This window comes from Hippopotamus amphibius, chromosome 2 (assembly GCF_030028045.1).
Source record: "Hippopotamus amphibius kiboko isolate mHipAmp2 chromosome 2, mHipAmp2.hap2, whole genome shotgun sequence".
NCBI lineage: Eukaryota > Metazoa > Chordata > Mammalia > Artiodactyla > Hippopotamidae > Hippopotamus > Hippopotamus amphibius.
In genome coordinates, this window is record NC_080187.1 from 118,209,341 (window position 1) to 118,231,465 (window position 22,125).

The window sequence follows — 22,125 nt, forward strand, 5'->3', positions numbered from 1 at the left end:
ACCCCTCTAATGTTGCAGCTGAGGACAGAGTGCCTGGACCTGATTAGTTGCCTTCCCCTAAGAAATGACCAGAACTGCTTTCCTAGCCATTGTGTCTCCAAGCTTCTCAGGTGGACCCATACACTCAACATTCCCTTGTCTGGTCCCCAATCTCTTGCCGACACCCCAACTCCTTCCCCTGTGTCTTCAGCAAACCTCCCTATATCTCAATTTACCTGAATTTTTCCTTCACCTTCTGAACAGCTATATCCTTTCTTGCTGTGTCGTGTGTGTGTGTGTGTGTGTGTGTGTGCATTTATTTCAGCTAATTTCTCATCTCCTTCCCCTTTCCCCACTGCTTTGGAACAGTAAGCAAAACTATGATAGAACTAAAAGAGAGACACACACCCCTAAGAGTTCTGACTTGATGCCAGTTTCCAGAGCTAACAAAGACCTTGAGTTTTCAAATGTATCACAGTCATGCAAGGTTAATACATTACGGGTAAAAGGCATATGGGAATCCTCTGTACTGTCTTTGCAACTTTTCTGTAAATCTAAAATTACTCCAAGGACTTCCTAGGTGGCGCAGTGGTTAAGAATCTGCCTGCCAATGTAGGGGACACAGGTTTGATCCCTGCTCCAGGAAGATGCTGAGGAGCAACTAAGCCCATGCACCACAACTATTGAGCCCACATGCCCCAACTACTGAAGCCCAAGAGCCTAGAGCCTGTGCTCTACAACAAAAGAAGCCACCACAATGAGAAAGCCCATGCACCACAATGAAGAGCAGCCCTGACTCGCCGCAACTAGAGAAAGCCCGTGTGCAGCAATGAAGACCCAATGCAGCCAATAAATAAGGAAATAAATTTATAAAATAAAGTAACTCCAAAATAAACCTCACCTCAGACTAAAAAAAAAAAGGAAAGAAAGAAAGAAAAAAAGCCTTAGATTTTCTCCTTTGGGGGAAATGACTGCATCTGGAGTTGGCTACGTAGGATATAGATACTGTTAGGCCAAAAAACTGTTGTTAAAAGGCAAATACAGGAAATAGCATATATTGGGTATTGGGCAGCCACAGTATTAGAATGTAATAAAGAGGTTTTTAATCCTTATTTCCTATTTTTGAGGAATTTTTCATTGTGTGAGTCTTGGTTGGCAGTAACTACTATTAGAGCTGAAGGGGCAGACTCTCCCATCCTGGACTTGATGATGTGGGCATGTGACCCAGGTCAGCAAATCACACACACACACACACACACACACACACACACCCTGCCCCGCTACAGTGTCAAAGAATCACACTTCCTCAGGGGCAGCTGGGAAGTTTCCAGCTGGTGGCAGTGATGCCTGTTCAGTGACAGCGATGGGAGGACAGTGGCAGCAACACGGTGGAGCCAGAGGGGAAATGGTGCTGCGAGCGGCAGAGCCAGGGACGGCCTAGGCCAGGCCTTGCTGAAGCAGGCCCTGGTGGCTGCCTGCTGCCTGGCTTCCCTTGGTGTCAAGTCTGTTTCTCAAGCCTGCACACTGACCCAGTGCTCTACTCTATTTCTTTCCAATAAATTCCATTTTTGATGTTAGTGAGCCAGCTTGCTGTTCCTGCTGCCTGCAATTAAGAACTCTAAAGATACATGCACTAAACTAGCCAGGGCTTCCTTGTGGACCAAATCCAGGGGCGCCACTTTCACAAAACACAAAGCGGCATCCCTGCAGCTATGCAACATGGCGCCACACCACTCACGTGTATGACAGTGAGAACCGTTCACTAGTGTGTGTCTAGGGCACAACAGGGATGAGGAAGATAAAAAAGGTTTCCTTAGTTACATATTAGGACAACAAAAAACAATTATGTTACAATCCCAGTACTTTAAACCTGGGCTTTCTAGCACCCAAAGTCTTGCACTCACCCCTCGTGGCTACTTGATATCTGAATAACCTCCGGGCAGCTTGCTTGATAGCTGGAAAATGGAATAACAATGGGTTAACTACTCTTCTGTTATATTTCATGCTCTTTGTCTGAAAAATAGAGACAATAATACCCATTTCGTTGCCTTCTTGCCAGGATTTAAAAATAAAGTCACATCACACAGTGTGTGGCCCATAGTATTTGAGGATTACTACTTCCTTTCCCAATGTTCATGCATTAATTACTTTAGGCTTTGTATGCAGACAAGCTCCTCATCAGATGTCCTGATCATCTTCAGTTGATGCAGTCATCTCAGCCACACTGCACTTTGAAGTAATATGATCTTAGAATACTCGTTCCGATGTTTCTGGCTTCCACGCCGACAATGCTCATACTGTTGCTTTCCACATGAGTAGATCCACTGCGAAGGGAAGGGACATGCTGTGTGTTAACTTGAGAAAAGGAGAAATGTTTAAGTGTCAAAGCTTTTACAGGAAGATGGAGTGTAACCTCGTACCTTTTCCACCCAGTCCACCCCATCCATGTTTACTCTGGGCTCTGACTTGAGGACTTACGTTCATTTGTATGAATTAGCAAAAATCACCACGTACTTGAGCGTGATCAGTTCTAGGTCCTCCTGATAGTAGCTGCCTGAATCACAATGATTCCAGCTACTCTAGAAACTTCTCCTGATACAGGAGTGGAAGGCACCTCATCCAATCTGGGCAAGTCAGAGTCATTTCTCCAGAATTTAGAAGTACTATCATTTCCTAACCAGTCTCAGTGAAGGAGACATAAATGCAGGAGCCAATGGGGCCCTCATTTTTCCACAAACATACAATGCTGTTCTATTGCACAAGAGAAAAATGAAGCAAGTGTATAGAGAACTGAATCAAACCAACAAACAAAAAAACTAGAGAAGGAACTTCCTGAGTTCCCTACAGAAGCCCAGTTTTTGTCTATAGGTTGCTTCTGAAATATTTCTGCTTTGGCTTTCATGAAATATCTTTCAACGTAAATTCTATGCTGATTTACTGAGTGTCTTTAAGCAGCAACTGAAGTTCTATTCAATTTAGAATTTAACATCAAGACTGGAATACGACAGTTTCCAGACTACGTCAGAAAACTGCAGCATTGGCTGGTCTATGTGGGGCTGAGCAAGAAGCAGGGTGACAGGTGCTCCCTGAGATGGTACGGCAGCCAGAAGTCTCTGTGGTTTGTTAGCACAGAAGGTTGAACTAGTACCTGTCTTCTTTCTTTTTCTCTTTAGAGACTTCGTCTTAGTCTTTCTCCCCCCTCAACTGATTTTTACTAAATTTGCAGAACTGTGTAACTATCACCAAAACCCAGTTTAAGAATATTTCCATCAGCCCAAAAAGATCTGTCATAGTCATTTGCAATAATGGCTCCCAGCCCCGGGCAGCCAGTAACTTACCTTCTGTTCCCACAGATTTTCTGGATGTACCACATTAATGGAATCATTCAATACGTGATCTTATACATTTGACTTCTTTCACTGGCACCATGCTTTTGCAGTTCAACCATGTCAAGTGTGTGTCAATGCACCGTTCCTCTTTATGGCTGAATAACATTCCCCTGTGGGTTTATCCATTCACCTGCTGATGGACATTTGCACTGTCTGCACTTTCGGGGTATTCTGAACAGAGCTGCTAAGAACAGTCAAGTCTTTGTAGCCACATGCAGACATATGTTTTATTTCTCCCAGGGGTACGCTCCTAGGTTGTTGTTAAATTTATGTTTAACACACCCGTTTTCTTTGGAGAATCAGAATACATGTTCACAGATGATAACACTTTAGGAAACCGAAAAGCTCCTAAAAAGTACTCTTTATCTCCTACAGCATTCAATAAGGTGCTGGAAAAGAGAGAGGAAATGCAGTCCATGGCTGCCTGTCTTGCAGGGAACAGCAAGAAGCAAGACTACTGGGTCTATGATTGCCAAATGAAACTCCCAAAGAGAAATTACCACTCATCCAATCAACTAAGGATTTCTCGAGGACTCTGTGATGAATCAGGAAAGAGTGTAATTCAAGACTGTAATCCATTCTAGGGTTCTGATTAAAGCACATTTCTCAGAAGATGCTTCTAAGTGTGCTACTCACATCGAGAACAGTCATTTCAGTGAATGGATGAGTTTACCATCCTATAGTGCAGGTAGTGCAGTTTACAAATACCTGTAAAAAAGAAGTTTCTAACTCTGCTACATGCTCACCACGAGTATAATTTCAGTGAATGAAAGTTTTGCTTTGCGTAATGCATGTAGTGCAGTGTTTAAAAACACATGTAAACATATGCTAACTCATATATATGGAATCTAAAAAAATGGTACTGATGAACCCAGTGACAGGGCAAGAATGAAGATGCAGATGTGAAGAAAGGACTTGAGGACATGGGGTGGAGGGTGAAGGGGAAGCTGGGACGAAGTGATAGAGTAGCATTGACATATATACACTACCAAATGTAAAACAGATAGCGGGCTGCTGCATAACATAGGGAGAGAAACTTGATGATGGGTGATAACCCAGAGGGCCGGGGTGGGGAGGGTAGGAGGGAGTCGCAGAAGGGAGGGGATATGGGGATAACATTTATAAGTACAGCTGCTTCACTCTGGTGTACCTCAAAGGGTGGCACAGCAGTGTAAAGCAATTATATTCCAATAAAGACCTTTAAAAAAAAAACAACATGTAAGAAAGAAGTTTCTAGAAGTGCTCCTTCCTTGTTAAGTTGACAAGTGTTACTTCAGTGAAAAGATATTCTAACCATTCAGTAATGATGTAAGAATTCTTTAAAGACATGTATAAAAAAGGAAAGAAAAAAAAATCACATCTTGGAGGCCAACATCAGCACACAAACCCCTGAAGGGTGAGCTGGCCAGGGCCCTGGCAACCTCTTCAATGGCCTCTTTCCAGCGGCAACAAGTGTCTGCACGGATGTCTCCCTTAGAAGAGGAAAGGTTTTCCTGCCACTGGAGGGAGAAAATCATTACTGAGGAGTCATGAGTGCTTGTGGGGAGTGTAGCCACCGGCCTGAGGGCTTTGCTTCACAAAGGCTGGCCTGTGGCCAAACGCAGAAACAGCCCAGCAAGGCCACCTATCCCGAGTGCAGGGGAGAGTAAGTAGCAACATATCAGGGTGCTAAGTAGGAAAAATACAGCACTTCACGGCCTGCAGTGTGGAGGTGGAGCATTAGGGCTCGCAAACTCAGAAACTAGGTAGGTTTGTTATAGAAATCTTTAACTTTAAAAATATTTAGTTTGGGGCATTGTATTTTTTCATTTAACACTGTGAGATGTTTGTTACAGGAAGCTGAATTTACCCCATACCTCGTGACAAGTAACTGACAGCTGTGAGGTCAGTGGTCTCACCATAACCCAGGGGGAGTATAACATCTGTCAGCCCTGTCCTTACTTTGTAGGACTTACTCTGACAAGAAGGAACATAAGTCATTCCAAAATTCTAATTTTAAACCACAACACAAAAGCGCATTCTTTCTGACTTTTACAATCTTGCCCCCACTGACTCCCCCTGGGTATGGTAAATGGCTCTGGGATTGTGCGGGTTACGGAGGGGAGGTAAGAGCCGGGCTGCAGGGCTGCATCAAAGCCCACCCTGGGCTCCACTATGCATCCCTGTGGGTCTTTGGGCAAAACAGCTACATCTCTGAGCCTCTGTTTCATCTGGGAAATGTGGGTGACGCTAACTGCAGGCGGTGGTTTTGTACATTAAAGGAGATAATGTAGATGATGCACAGCGTAGCTTCTTTCTATAAAACAGTGGATGAATATCAGCAATGACTTGCCTCAGGTCCCCAGATAGTGAGGGGCAGGCTGGGCTATGACGCCAAGTCCCATTCACATCCTTTCCAATGGCATCCTCCTGCTGGGAGGCCAGGAGAGGCCATCATACAGGTAACATTTTAAAAATCAGAAGCAATTACCTGGCCCATCTGTGTGACCCACCAAGCAAATGATAGCAGCTCTTGAGGACAGGAAATTTATTTTCCTTTTTCCACACGTAGACTCGCAAGGAGAGGTCGAAGGAAGAGGTGACGACTCGACTCTGGTCCTTGAAATGAAAAACCAAGTGAGGCAGGGACGTGGGCTCCAAAGCATGGAGCTGAGAGGCAGGCAGGCGGGCAGGGCACCACACTCACCACCCACGTGGACGTGATAGGCCTCTGGTGGTCCTGAAAGGCTGCCAGCTGCAGGCTGTGTATGGTGAAGAGAACCAGCTCCGATCTGGACACGAGCAGGATCACCTGAAAGCCAGGGCCCTTCATGAGGTGAGGAGGCATCATGGTGTCTGGCAGCAGGAAACTTGCGATCTGCTGTACTTTTTGAAATAAAAACACACAGACTGTCATTTCTTAGGAGCAGCTGGGGTCTGGAATAGACACGCCTCTCATAAGATGATGTGGCATAATGAAAACAACAACAACTTTGTGGTCCCACCTGCATTCAGTCCGGACCCACGCATTTACTCCCCTACGCCTCCCGGTCATTGCCTCCCGGTCATCGCCTCCCGGTCATCGCCTCCCAGTCATCGGCTCTAAACTGCTGATTTTGATGCTGATTACAGCCTCACAGGGTCTGTAAAGGTTCAAGGCCATATGCATGTGAAAGTGACAGTATCTGGCACACAGCGCTATCCAGGGATGAGGCTTCCACCCTGTGTTCTACCCTTCCTCATCTAAAACACGTTGATGTAAGAAATGGCCACATGAGAACTGTGACACTTATGACAAAACTACTGTTGAAGATACTGTCTTTTATACTGTATAGCATTCCCTGTTAAAAAAAATTGATCATTTCCTCATGGAGTTTAGCAGCAGGAAAATAAAATTACCTCTTCTGAAGAATTCATGCATTTTCTCATATCAGACAAGGGATTACAGTACCCATCCCATTTCCCTTTTTTCCTCGGCTGCTGGGAAGCTCAGTGTAAAATTTATGGTCAAATGATGACACAAAAACAAATGAATAGAATACAAAAGAAAAAAATGATAAGGACCATAGGAAAGGCCTATCAGGGTGATTTGGGGTTTGGGAAACAGAGGTGGTAGGAAAGGAGAGGGATGTGGGTCTTACTTTCCTACTAGACTAGGAGCTCCTTAGGGAAGAGAGAGTTGTGGCTTTTATTCATCTCTGTATGCACTCAGTGCTGAGAACTGTGACTCTGACATAAAATTGTGAAAGAAGAGATAGGGATGAATGGAAGCAGAGAAGGGAGGAGAGTGGACAGTAGCTAACGTCTGAATCCCAGGGCCATGCAGAGGACCCAACACACAGCAAGTACTCAACCACTCCACCAGTACACAAAATCACAAGAACACATCTGTGGGGTCACTATGATTCACTGAGAAGAAAGAAAAAGTACCCCAAAGGAAACATGAGGAACCTGTGCTTGAAGCACTATAAGGCAGTGGTGGTGACCATCCTGATATGGGCATCCTCACCCAGAACATCCGCTCTATCCCTGGACTTCTTGGCCCCCAGCTCATAGGTGGTAACAGCCAACTGCACACCGTTGTCACTTACGTATATCACCATTAGCCTGGCTGCCTCTGCGTGTCAGACGGGTGGGAAGAGTGGCGGAGACAGGAGGCTTGTCTTCTGACGGGCAGAGCAAGGAGTGAGTGTGGAGCACCTGGCAAAATAGCACCGCAAGTCTCCTCATTGCCAGTGAGGGAGGGCACTTCTTCAACCCAGGAGCACTCTGAAAGCCCCTTCCACAGACCCACACCCACAGTGACCTTACTGGGTCTTACAGGATGGCCCATGTGGACCCTCCTTTCCTGACCACAATGACCAAGAGGGAGCAAGGTCAACCCCAGCTCACATCTGGCCAAGAGGGAGCAAGGTCAACCCCAGCTCACATCTGGCCCCGCTGGAAACATCTTGGCACACCAGTCCCAGTGAGGTCAGTGTAATGGGTGAATCAAATAAATGGATTTTCTGTTTTTGAGCAGCTGCATTTCACCATCTTGCTTCTGTTTCCCATGTCTTCCTCTGTCTTCCTTTCCTATCTCCTTGCAGTCTGGCTCCAAACACCCCTTCTCGGCCCCCAGAACTGCTCTGTTGCTGCCCGTTGATCCAGTGGCCTCTCTCCTCTGGCTGCCCCCTGACCACTGGCCTCCCCTGGCTACCAGGTCCCAGCACTGCCCATCCTGTCCAGCTCTGCCACTGCTTCTCTTTCTCTATCCTTCCTTGTCTCAAGACCCTCTCCAGCTGCCCACTTTTTACTCTGGTCTAATTTTCAGCCTGGCACCCAGGCTGAGCATCTCTGAGTCCAAGAATCTCTCACAGAGGCAGCCACTCTCCCAGGCCAGCTGTGTGCGGGCCTGCAGGTGACGGACACTATCCCCATGCTGTCAGCACCTCCTCTGTGCCTGACCTGGAAACTCTCTTCCTCACTCCTGTGGAAGCCTGTTCTCAGGCCACCAAATACCTCATGATCATTTCCACCAGGAGGGCCCTAAGGCCCCAAACCTCTTCAGAACTAAGCTCTGTCGTCTCCAGCTGGGCAGCTGACCCCTTCCAACCTGTGGGCAACATGGGAGCCTAGAAAGAGTAGAGGCTCCTGGGAGAGGCCAGCACAGCCATCAACCCAGCTGGTGGCCCTGAGAAGGGGTTCACTGCTGTGAACAGCCACGGATGACTCATCGTCATCATCCTCACAGCTATGGGACTTGGTCCTACGTGAGAAGCTGCCCCCAGATGCACCCCACAAGCCTAGGGCACAGGACCCGTCACCCTGTATACATAGAGCCAGGCCCCTCCCTCAGGCAAGGGACACAGCCCACCACTGACCTTCGGGCCCAGGTCTGAGTTCTGGGTTGATGCAAACACCCACTGCCGGTCAGGAAAGCAGAGGAGACTGGTGGGGTTGTTGGGAAACACGTTCACTCTGGAGAGTGGCTGCAGCTGCGGCACCATCAGCGTGTAGAGCGCCCCTTCGGCACAGGTGGCCTGCAAGCAAGAGAACAAAAATGGAATCAAGAACCAAAAAGAATCGAAGAGAAGGTGTCCAAGAAGAGAAGCGAAGATCTAATAAACACATAAGTGAGTTTCGTACAAAGGAAAAGTTAAATAATTAACAGACATTTAAAATTCATGTGCAATGAAACTTTTTTGGAAATAAAAGAAATCCTGGGAAAGTTGAGCTGGGATGGTCATCACAGACATGTCACAATACAACTACTACACTTTAAATATTTCAAAAAAGTCTTTTAGGCCTTTGATTTAAAAAGTCCAGTGTCTAACAAAAGAAATAAGGATGGCTGTAGACTTTTCAACAGAAATATACACTGTGGAATGATATTTCCACAAAATTCAAGGAAAGCATGAGCCAGAGATTTAGTGCCCAGCCAGGCCATCCTTCAAGCATCAAGGCTACAGAACAGCAGCGTTAAACATGCAAGAACTGCATTCCTGAGCACTTCCTCGGGAACTGACTAGGGGATGGGCTTCATCAAACCACAAGATACAAGGAAAAGGTCACCAAAGAACTGCTGTGGTTATGAAATATATTAAACTGTAGATCAAAGAGCTATTAAATAAAAAAGTGGACACAAGGGAAGAACAGTGTATAAATACTGTATGGTCTCAAAAAAGTTGGAAATAATACATCTTAAAAAATGAGAAGAAAGATCAAAATAGAATAATTCAACTACCGTAGGAGTAAAGGAGTGTCATCGAAAGTTAACAAATATAATAGGAGACAGGCCATACCAAGGAAAAAGGAGAGAGACAATGTTAAGATAAAGAAAACCACTACAACAAAAATACAAACCCGCCTATATGACAAAAGATATCACCCCCTAACCCAACACACAGATTAAACAGGAAGAAAACAGATGTGGAGAAAGGAGCCTGGTAATGAACCACATCACATAGCAAACGTGAGATAAAACGCAAGGCGATATCGCACAGTGTAAATGGCTTAATTCACTTATTCAAATAAAACGATTTTCAGATTGATGAACAAAAGAAAACACAACTATCTGTATTTTCTTTTTTTGTGACATCTTTGTCTGGTTTTGGTATCAGAATGATGGTGGCCTCATAGAATGAGTTTGGGAGTGTTTCTCCTTCTGCTATATTTTGGAAGAGTTTGAGAAGAATACCTGTTAGCTTTTCTCTAAATGTTTGATAGAGTTCGCCTGTGAAGCCATCTGGCCCTGGGCTTTTGTTTGTTGGAAGATTTTTAATCACAGTTTCAATTTCAGTGCGTGTGATTGGTCTGCTCATATTTTCTATTTCTTCCTGGTTCAGTCTTGGAAGATTGTACTTTTCTAAGAATTTACCCATTTCTTCCAGGTTGTCCAATTTATTGGCGTATAGTTGCTTGTAGTAGTCTCTCATGATCTTCTGTATTTCTGTGGTGTCAGTTGTTACTTCTCCTTTTTCATTTCTAATTCTGTTGTTTTGTGTCTTCTCTCTTTTTTTCCTGATGAGTCTGGCTAATGGTTTATCAATTTTGTTAATCTTCTCAAAGAACCAGCTTTTAGTTTTATTGATCTTTGCTATTGTTTCCTTCATTTCTTTTTCATTTATTTCTGATCTAATCTTTATGATTTGTTTCCTTCTGCTCACTTTGGGGGTTTTTTGTTCTTCTCTCTCTAATTGTTTTAGGTGTAAGGTTAGGTTGCTAATTCGATATTTTTCTTGTTTCTTGAGGTAGGATTGTATTGCTATAAACTTCCCTCTTAGAACTGCTTTTGCTGCATCCCATAGGTTTTGGGTCGTTGTGTTTTCATTGTTATTGTTTTCTAGGTATTTTTTTATTTCTTCTTTGATTTTGCACAGCAAAAGAAACCATAAACAAGACAAGAATACAACCCTCAGAATGGGAGAAAATATTCATCAATGAAACAACTGACAAAGGATTAATCTCCAAAATATACAAGGAGCTCATGCAGCTCAATATTGAAAAAACAACCCAATCAAAAAATGGGCGGGAAACCTAAATAGACATTTCTCCAAAGAAGACATGCAGATGGCCAAGAGGCATGTGAAAAGATGCTCAACATCACTTCTCATCAGAGAAATGCAAGTCAAAGCCACAATGAGGTATCACCACACATCAGTCAGAATGGCCATCATCAAGAAATCTAGAAACAATAAATGCTGGAGAGGGTGTGGAGAAAAGAGAACCCTCCTGCACTGTTAGTGGGAATGTAAACTGGTACAGCCACTATGGAAAACAGTTTGGAGGGTCCTTAAAAAGCTAAAAATAGAACTACCAAATGACCCAACAATCCCACTACTGGGCATATACCCTGAGAAAACCATAATTCAAAAAGATACATGTACCATAATGTTCATTGCAGCACTATTTACAATAGCCAGGACATGGAAGCAACCTAAATGCCCATCAACAGATGAATGGATAAAGAAGATGTGGCACATATATACAATGGAATATTACTCAGCCATAAAAAGGAATGAAACTGAGTTATTTGTAGTGAGGTGGCTGGACCTAGAGCCTGTCACACAGAGTGTGTAAGCCGAAAGAGAAAAAGAAATACTGTATGCTAACTCATATATATGGAATCTAAAAAAAATGGTACTGATGAACCCAGTGGCAGGGCAAGAATAAAGATGCAGATGTAGAGAATGGACTTGAGGACATGGCGGGGAGGGGAAGCTGGGACGAGGTGAGAGAATAGCAATGACATATATACACTACCAAATGTAAAATAGGTAGCTAGTGGGAAGCTGCTGCCTAACACAGGGAGATCAACTTGATGCTTGGTGATGACCTAGAGGGGTGGGATGAGGAGGGTGGGAGGGAGACTCAAAAGGGAGGGGATATGGCGACATATGTATAAATACAGCTGACTCACTTTGTTGTACAGCAGAAACTGGCACAACAGTGTAAACCAATAATACTCTAATAAAAAAAAATGACTATATTTGGACCTTTGCACCCAATAATGGAGAACACACTGCCCTTGCAAGCACACACGGACATTTACAAAAACTGAATATAGAGTCACAAAGAAAACTTAATAAGTTATGTATGGCAAAGTAATACAAACAATATTCTCTAATCACAGTGATATAAAACTAGAAATCAATAGCAATATTAAATAAAACAGACAAGGCACTAGCTAATATAATCACAAAAAAAATGGGAGAAAAGTCTTATATACAAGAAGAAATGACAAGAGGGAAACAAATGTTCAAATAGAGGAAATTTAAAGAAAAAAAACCTTAAGAGAATATCCTAGACAACTGTGTGCATAAAAAATTGAAAACTTGGATATATTGGGCAGTTCCCTAGAAAAATACAATATATCAAAATTGATCCCAGCAGAGACAGAAAGGCTTGAGCAGACCAATTTCCATAGATGAGAGAGAGAAAACTACCGGACAAAAAAGTATCCAGCACCAGATGATGTCAAAGATTAATTCTACCAAACTGAAAAGTATGTAATTTCAATGTAACTTAAATTGTTCCAAAGCATTAAAAAAGAAGAAAAATGTTCAGATTTCTTTCATGAAGAAAGCAGAGCCTTTATATGTAACCCTGATAAAGGAAAGTCCCCAAAGAAGAACTACAGAACAATCTCACATACACAGATCCAAAATCCTAATAAAATATCAGCATTTAAAATACATCAGTACATTAAAAAGAAATGCATGGATGACATATTTTAAAAATCCAATATTTCACCATAACAATAGAACTAAGGAGAAAATCCTATATCTCCATGCTGAAAAAGCCTTTCACAAAATTCAACATTCAATCCTGATTTTAAAAAACTAATATTAAGGGACTTCTCTGGTGGTGCAGTGGTTAAGAATCCACCTACCAATGCAGGGGACACAGGTTCGAGCCCTGGTCCGGGAAGATCTCACATGCCACGGAGCAACTAAGCCCATGCGCCACAACTACTAAGCCTGCACTCTAGAGCCCACTAGCCACACCTACTGAGCCCTCATGCCTAGAGCCGGTGCTCCACAACAAGAGAAGCCACCACAATGAGAAGCCTGTGCACCACAACAAAGAACAGCCCCCACTCACCACAACTAGAGAAAGCCCACATGCAGCAACAAAGACCCAATGCAGTCAGTAAATAAACAGAGAAAATTTCTTTAAAAATTTTTCAAAAAACAAAATAATTAGTTTGGTGCATTGTATTCTTTCATTGTAAGATGTCTGTCACAGGAGGTTGAATTTACTGCATACCTCGTGAGAAGTAACTGACAGCTGTGAGGTCGGCGGTCTCACCATAACCCAGGAGGAATATAAAATCTGTCAGCCCTGTCCTTACTTTGTAGGACTTACTCTGACAAGAAAAAACATGTCATTCCAAAATTCTAATTTTAAACCACAGCATAAAATCACACTCTTTCCGACTTTACAGTCTTGTCCCCCTGACTCCCACTGCCGCCTGGGTTTGGTAAATGGACCTTGTACACAAATAGAATTTAACTTGAAATGAGCCACTGACCTACATGTAGAACAACTTCCAAATAACCCTTGGGACAGAGAAAAAGTCACACAAAGCCGAGTCAAGGTGGCAGGGTGCTAGCTTCTCATTTGGGGGCCCATTCAGGTTGTTGGCAGTTCAGGACATTGTGGCTGCAGAACTGAGGTTTCCCCGCCCGCTGGCTGTTGGCAGAGATTATTCTCATTCCCAGGCCCACTAACAGCCTGGCAGCTAGCACATAAGGCCCCTGTGCCCTCGCTTCTCTGACTTCCCCTTCTGTGACCAGCCAGAGAAAACTGTCTGCTTTTAAAGTGCTCATGGAATGCGTGTGGGTCCACCCAGATCATCTCTCTTTAGCCAGGTAACAGAAATTTCTCCTCTGCTCATAGCTTTGGCCATTTCTGTTTGAAATTCCACACATTTTTGCTTGATATATATTTTAGGCTATATTTTGGAGGTGCATTAAAAATTAGCCTTGCCAGGGACTTCCCTGGCAGTCCAGTGGTTAGGACTCTGAGCTTCCACTGCAGGGAGCGCAGGTTCAATCCCTGGTCAGGGAACTAAGATCCCACGTGCTGCATGGCGAGGCCAAAATAAATAAGTAAATAAAACCACCACCAACAAAAACATACACACACACAAAAACAAAACACAACAACAACAACAACAAAACACAAAACACAAAAAACAAAACCAAAACCAAAACCAAAATAAACAAAAAAACCTACAAAGCAAAAATTAGCCTTGCTGTATCTTCCTGGGAGGTTGATCTAATTATTATTCTGAAATGACTGCTAAGATATAGTAAAGACTTTTATCATCTCGTCTTCTCATCTAACATTACTAGCTGTGTTAGCTAGCTTCTGATTAGCATCTCCAACGCCCATCATTTTCCCATTCTTTTAATTCCAAACATCCTTAAGTGTTCTCTTTTAGATGAGTCTTGCATTAGTTTCCTAGGAGTGCAGTAACAAAACAAGGTGACTTATAAAAACAAAAATTTATTCTCTCACAGTTCTGGAGGATATAGGTCTGAAATCAAGGTGCCAGCAGGGCTATGCTTCCTCTGAAGGCTCTAGGGCTTTCCTTGGCTTGTAACAGCACATCCCAATGTCTGTAGCGTCTGCACATGGCTTCTCTCTGTGTGTGTGTGTGTGTGTGTGTGTGTGTGTGTGTGTGTGTCCTCTCCTCTTCTTATAAAGATACCACTTGTTAGATTAAGGGCCCAAACTAAATCTAGGATGATTTCATCTTGAGATCCTTAAATATATGGCAAATGCACCATTTCCAAGGAAGGACAAAGAAGGTCACATTTTGAGGCCCTGGGCAGACCTGAATTTTGGGGGAATGCTCTTTTCCGTACCCTGTTGGTACATGTGTAGTCAGCAGTCTCCAAAATTTGAGCCAAATTTTGGTTAGGGGTTGATCCTGCCCCATCCTCCGACAGGGCAACCTCAAGAAAATCAGTGCTTCTGGTATAAAATCTGCCAACCTCGGCCATGCACAACACACGATCAAAGTGAAAGTTATAGTTATATCTGGGCTCTTGTGGTGACAGAGGTGATCACAGGTCCAGAACCCATGACTCTTTGTTGTCAGGTAGGTATTGTGCCTCAGGAGGTGGAGGTAGCATCCTGCAGGCTCTGCAAAGCCACTAAAGCCTCCTTGCTAAGACAGAAATGACACCTTCAGGGTGAAGGCAGGCCTGGTCATCTGGTGCAGGAGGAAGCAGCTTCCCATTGTCCTCAGACCCTTGCCACAGGCAATGACACTAGAGTAGGCCACCCTTTGAGTAGATAAGAAAAGGAATTCTCACACTGTATAGATAGCACTGCCACCACCCCATGCCATGTGGTCCACCAGAGCAGTGCTGCTGCCTGTACCTTAACCAGGTATCCCTGATAGAGGAAGGACCCAACAGTCCACACAAATGGTTAACCTCCAGGCAGTCAGCTTAGCCCTCAATGCCCAGCCAATAACCAGCCCTGAACATGCATGTTTACACTCTCAGGCCATGTGGTGTGGCCATGTGGCCAGTGAATGCAGAAACTAAATTCTTATCCAAGGTTTCCCCCTTTGGGATGAAGACCTCAGGACCTCCTGCCCCCCAGACATCCCAAATATTAATGACGGTCACACATGTCTCCACATATACCAGGCACCTCTATCTGCTTTGTAGACCCAGACATTACCTACAGTGACCAAGACTCTCATTTCACACAATACTGAGCTCCTGAGCAAGTCACCCCAAAGAACTTCCCTTCATCTGCCAATTTAACGCAGGCTAATTGGTATGTTTAATCTTCTTGGACAATTTAAGGAGCTTAGACCGTTCAATTCTTCATAAACTGCTCCCAACCTAAATGCTAAAGTCACACATTTTACTTCTATATATAGTTAAAAGTCCATAAGGGATTGTTGTTGCTGTTTTATACAGTTGATACTCATTTAGATTTCCTCATATTTCCCACAGTTTTTGCTCATAAATCTTTCCTGCTTCTCTGAAATTTCATCTGTGGTCACTTTCCCTTTGATTGAAGCAGTTTCATTAGTATTACACTGAAGGTAGTTTTATTTCCTCTTTCTGCTACTAAATAGATTTTTCTTAGTCTTCAATGATCTCAGTTCACTCTGATGGGTCTCTATGCAGATTTATTTTTATTTACCCTGCTTGGGGTTTGCGGGGATTTCCTGATTCCATGGATTAACGTCCTTAGTCTAGTTTGGAAACATATGTACCATCATCTCTTCAAATGTTTCTCATGCCTCCCTGCCTCAACTACTCTTAGGACATCAAAGAAACAAATAGTAGAATTTTTCATGGATCCTTTATGGCCTCACCACTCAAAGTGTGTTCTGTGACCTGATAGCATCAATATTCTCAAGAAGCTTCTAAAAAACTCAAAAATCTCAGGCATCCCCAGGGACCCACCGAATCAGAATCTTCATTTAAACAAGAACCCCCACTGATTCACGTCCCATTCAAGTCTGAGAAACAGTGGTCTCCATCTCTCAGCCTCTCTTCTACATTTACCACTCTTGGTATCCCCATTCCATTCCAGAAAATTACTTTGATAGTCCAGTTCACTATTCTTTTATATTCTTAACTTCTTAATTGATATATATAATACACATGGAAACTTGCACAAAACATAAACGTAAAAAAGCTCAGTAACTTATTACAAAATAAATGTTCATGTTGCTACCAAAGTAAAGAAGTAGAACACTGCCAGTGGCCCACAAGGTCCCCTCACCCTCCCCAGACTTTTGTGTGATTCAACTGTCCTGCTATTAAATTCATCCACTGAGTCCTAACCTTTGTTATTCAGTTCTGCTATGCTAGAATTTCCTTCTACTTGGTTCTTTTCCAAATCTACAACATCATTTTTCATGGCTTTAAGTTCTCTGTTGAAATTTCTCTCCCTGAGCAGAGCAACTATATGCTTGCTAGTGTTTAGAGCTACTAACTGCAATATCTGAAGCCCCTGGGGCTCTACTGACATTGTCTGCTGCTTATCCTGCAGGTCCTAGTTCACATTATCTCCTTTTTTTTTAAATTTCTATTGGAGTATAGTTGATTTACAATGTTGTGTTAGTTTCAGGTGTAGAGCAAAGTGATTCAGTTATACATATACATATATTCATTCTTTTTTAGATTCTTTCTCATATATGTTATTACAGAATATTGGGTAGAGTTCCCTGTGCTATACAGTAGGTCCTTGTTGGTTATCTATCATATATATAGCAGTTGCATGTGTTCATCCCAAGCTCCTGAGTTATCCCTCCCCACCATTTTCCCCCTTTGGTAACCATAAGTTTGTTTTTGATATCTATTAAGCCTGCTTCTGTTTTGTAACTAAGTTCACTTGTATCTTTTTTTTTAATTAGATTCCACATATGAGTGACATCATATGGTATATGTCCTTCTCTGTCTGACTCATTTCATTTAGTATGATAATCTCTAGGTCTATTCATGTTGCCGCAAATGGCATTATTTCATTCTTTTTTATGGCTGAGTAATATTTCCTTGTATACATGTACCACATCTTCTTTATCCACTCCTCTGTCAATGGACATTTAGGCTGCTTCCATATCTTGGCTATTGTAAATAGTGCTGCAATGAACATAGAGGTGTGTGCATCCTCTCGGATTATGGTTTTCTCCAGATATATGCCCAGGAGTGGGATTGCTGAGTCATATGGTAGCTCTATTTTAAGTTTTTTAAGGACGCTCCATTCTGTTTTCCATAGTGGTTGTACCAATTTACATTACCACCAACAGTAGGAGAGTTCTCTTCTCCACAGCCACTACAGCATTTACTGTTTGTAGACTTTTTGATGATGGCCATTCTGACGAGCATGAAGTGATATCTCATTGATGTTTTAGCATCATGATTTGCATTTCTCCGATAACTAGTGATGCTGAGCATCTTTTCATGTGGTTTTTGGCCATCTGTATGCCTTCTTTGGAGAATTGTCTATTTAGATCTTCTGCCCATATTTTGATTGGGGTGTTTGTGTTTTTTTTTTTGACATAGAATTCCATAAGCTGTTTGTATATTTTGGAGATTAATCCCTTGTCAGTTGCATCACTTGCAAAAATTTTCTCCCATTCTGTGGGTTGTCTTTTCGTTTTATTATAAACAAAAGTTTAATAGGTCCCACATGTTTATTTTGTTTTTATTTCCATTACTCTAGCAGATGGATCATGCGATTTATGTCACAGAGTGTTCTTCCTATATTTTTCTCTATGAGTTTTATAGTGCCTGGCCTTACATTTAAGTCTTTGATCCATTTTGAGTTTATTTTTGTGTATGGTGTTAGAGAATGTTCTAATTTCATTCTTTTACACGTAGCTGTCCAGTTTTCCCAGCACCACTTATCAAAGAGACTGTCTTTTCTCCATTGTATATTCTTGTCTCCCTTGTCATAGATTAATTGACCACAGGTGCATGGGTTTATTTCTGGGCTTTCTATCCACTTCCATTGATATGTATTTCTGTTTTTGTGCCAGTACCATACTGTTTTGATGACGGTAGCTTTATAGTATAGTCTGAAGTCAGGGTGTCTGATTCCTTCAGCTCTGTTTTTCTTTCTCAAGATTGCTTTGGCTATTCGGGATCTTTTGTGTTTCCATATAAATTTTAAAACTTTTGCTCTAGTTCTGTGAAAAATGCCATCGGTAGTTTGATAGGGATTGCACTGAATCTGCAGATTGCCGTGGGTAGTTCACATTATCTCATCTCACATGCCTATTCAGCTCTGAGTGCTGAACACTGTATTTGAACAGAGAGGCCTTGGGAGGTGTTAACCTCCAGAAAGGATTTTCACTCACTCCTACCTGGTAACTGGGCAGCTGCAGCCAGTGCAGGGACCATTTGCTTTCAGACCACCCTCACCCTTAGGTTGCAACTTGATAACCTGCCCAAAGTAAGAGACTTCACAGGGCCCCAAACCTTGGTGGCCCTGCACTCCAACTTTTCTCTACTTGGCTATTAAAGCTCTGCTCATCCCCTTAGCCTTGAAGTAAACATCTCCAGAACAAAGGCAGCCCCAGTGTTAAGCTCAACACTTTGATTTCTGCCACCTTCTGAATCTTGGCTTAGAAACCATTTGTTCTTTTTAACTCTCTGACCTGATATATATTCTAATTTTTCTAATTGTCCTTTACCAACAAGTAAGTGTGAATCATGTGCTCTACCATTCCCAGGAGAGAATCATAGTGGCTTCCTCTTCATCTGTACAATATATTCTCAAATTGCTGTGGAGATGTTAATTACACTTATTCCAAAGTCTTCTTTAAACAACTATAGAGTTGTTTATATGAAATCTGTTTCATCAGGTCTTACTTTTCTTGTTTACAAGCTTAGTTCATTTACAGAGTTAGTTCTGTTTACATATGAAACTTTTCCTGGATGTCTGTTCATCTTGATATTTGGGATGCCAGCTTGCCCACACTTTCAAAGACCTCCTTCCCCCCAGGAGGAGGATACTGACCCCAGATGGAGGCCACTTCCTCCATCTGACAGCTTATACCCACTTTCACTATTTCTCTGTGGTCAAATGCTCCCTCCCAATGCCTAAGAATCACCTCTAAACCAAATGTCCTGACAACAGGAGGCCTTCATCATCTCAGGCAAATGCTTGCATTCTGTCAAACATGCCTCAATTTTCCTTTGAGTTGGGCCCTCACAGAGACTTGAAAAGGGGGAAAGAAGGGTGAGAATGCAGTAGGGAGAAGGAACCGCAAGGGGAAGAATGACTATGAGCAGGACCAGGAAACAGGAAAGCAGGAGCCCGTGGATAAAAAATCACAGCCAGCCCACAGGGCAAGGTGCCACCTGGCACAGTGGTCTGGTGCCAGGTCCACAGACCCTGGGAAACAGCAGAGACTCCTGGGAGCCGGGTCACTCACCAGCAGGAGGGGGCCCTCTGGAATGTCACAGGCCTCCAATGAAGACGAGTACGTAGGCAGGGAGAAAGAGGCTTGCTCACACCCTTCCTCTGCTTTCCATACTTTGATCAGTCCCCACTTGTCCACGGTGACAACCAGTTGCAGCTGAGGGTAGGTCACCAAATTCAGCAGAGCCACAGGCTGCAGAGGGCTCGACCAGATCTCCGTGCCCTGGACAACAGCAAGATTAATGTAACAACTCACATAGACCCCATTCGTTTCCTAAACATGTATTATTTTCATTCATTCAACCATCACCCAGCTCACACTGGGGAAGTGTAGGTGGAAAGGGTGTGATCCCCATCCTCACAGGATGCACAGCTTGGTAGGGAACACAACACAGAAGAAATGTTCCACTACAGAGGAGACAGGTGCATCCGGGAGGAAAGCAGTTGCTGAGCATGGGTGTGGACACTGCCTGGGATTGTGCCATTGCAGGGGGACTGACGGTGGGGTCTTTTGTGAGCATGGGCACAGCATGTCTGAAGCATTCCTGGTGGTTACCTACAGCTCAACTGAAGAAGGCTGCACAGGGAGGCAGGACCCAATACTACCCACCCTGCCTGGGACCTGGGCTGTACTCAGAACCAGGGCTGTGCAGGGCCGCATACAGAGAACTTCCACTTGGAGCATCTCACTTGGTCCCCAAGGAGCCCAGGTTTACAGATAAGCACATTCGGGCCTGTGGATGTAAACAGCTTCTGTTGCATATCTGCAGCTGCCTGCTCAGAACACACCCTTCCCAGCAGTGCACCCAGCAGTGCCACCACGGGCCAGGCCTGGCCAAGGTCCATGCCCTGTCACGGCCATTAGCACAGAGGAAAACAACTGGTCCAAGATGGGCTGATTCCCAGATACACAGTCTCTCTCAGGATTCTGATAGTTAGAACAATGAGGTAGATTAGGAAGAAAAAAAAGATGGCAGTGAAGTAGAGGGTGTGGAATGCATCCCTCTCCACAGATGCATTGGGAATGAACCAAAAGACACAATAATTCCCATAGAGAACCAACTGAACACCAGCACACGACCTCGGACACCAGAAAGTATTGTAAGGATCCTGACATAACCAGTAGGGAGGCATCTACGATGGCTCAAAGAGGGTGAAGCGGCAGAGCTGTGGCAGATGGGAGGGAGTGAGAAACACATGGAGGGTCCACACTGCAGCTCAGCGTTCCTGGACTGAGACGTTGATTCACAGCTGAACAGAGGGTCCAGGAGTGGGAATGTGGGAACTGGAGAGCTGATTCAGAGTGAGAAAAATTGTTACCAGTAAGGTGACGGACTGAGAGGACAGGAGGGAAGAGGCCCACAGCGAGGAGTGCTTGCCCCTGAGAGCTGCCTGGCCACGATGGCTGCTGGATGCTGCAGGCTCATGGGCGGAGGGGAGGAGCCGTGAGCATAGCCTCTCTTTCTCTTTCGGCACCTGCAGGAGGCAGTGGAGGGACCCCCTGTGGGCCATCTAAGGCGCTCAGGGATAACAAGCACTCTCAGGCACTCGGGCGGGGCTAGATTAAAACCCCTTGGAGCACTGGCAGCAGGGAGGCTGCCGAGAAACAAACAAACAAAAAAACCCTGAGAAAGGCCCAACTCTGAGACTTTCTGTTTACACCTGAGCCACCGGCGTCCGTCTGCAACAAGCACTTCCAAGCCCGACTGAAACAACAGTGCACCACTGCTCACTCACTCCCAGGGGAAGGAGCCACTACTGTACCCTCTCCCTCCCCACACACCAATACTTACAGACGAACAATAAAGGAACCTCTGCTGGTCACAGAATAATACAAAAAACCCAAGGCGAGTAGGAGGACACTTACAGCTGAGACTCTAAAGAAACAGAAATATTAGTATCAATTCTACTGAACTGGTCCATTCTGGGATGAGTTCTGGATTTTTTTTTTTCTTTTTCTCTCCCTTTTTTATTTTCCCATTAATAATTACAATCTTAGTCCTAAGGGATCTACAAGTTTTACAACATATTTTCTTAATTCTATTTTTTATTCTATTTTTATATTTTTTGCCTTTTTATATACTTCTATTTCTAGCTAAGTTTTTGGTAGTACAGACGACATATCTCTCATAGCTTCCTTTCATCCTATCTTTTATACATTTCTATTCCTTTCCTTTTATTTGCATATTTCCAGTCACACTACGCTCTTCTGTTCCCTGTCTTCCATCCATTTTTAGTTTATTTTATCTTAACATACTTATAAGCAACACTATCAATCTGCTCAGACTCCTTGCTCTATTTTCCAGATGACACACCGCCTTGGTATTTAATGTCAGGTTTTTGTCTTTATCTTAGCTCTTAGTACAATTGTCTAATTTCATTC

General features: G+C 43.6%; 1 pseudogene; it reads right to left on the reverse strand.

Moving 5' to 3' along the window:
• Nucleotides 1-1,917: 1,917 nt before the first annotated feature.
• LOC130844462 (F-box/WD repeat-containing protein 12-like) lies at nucleotides 1,918-20,588 on the reverse strand (annotated as a pseudogene).
• Between the last annotated feature and the right edge of the window lie 1,537 nt (nucleotides 20,589-22,125).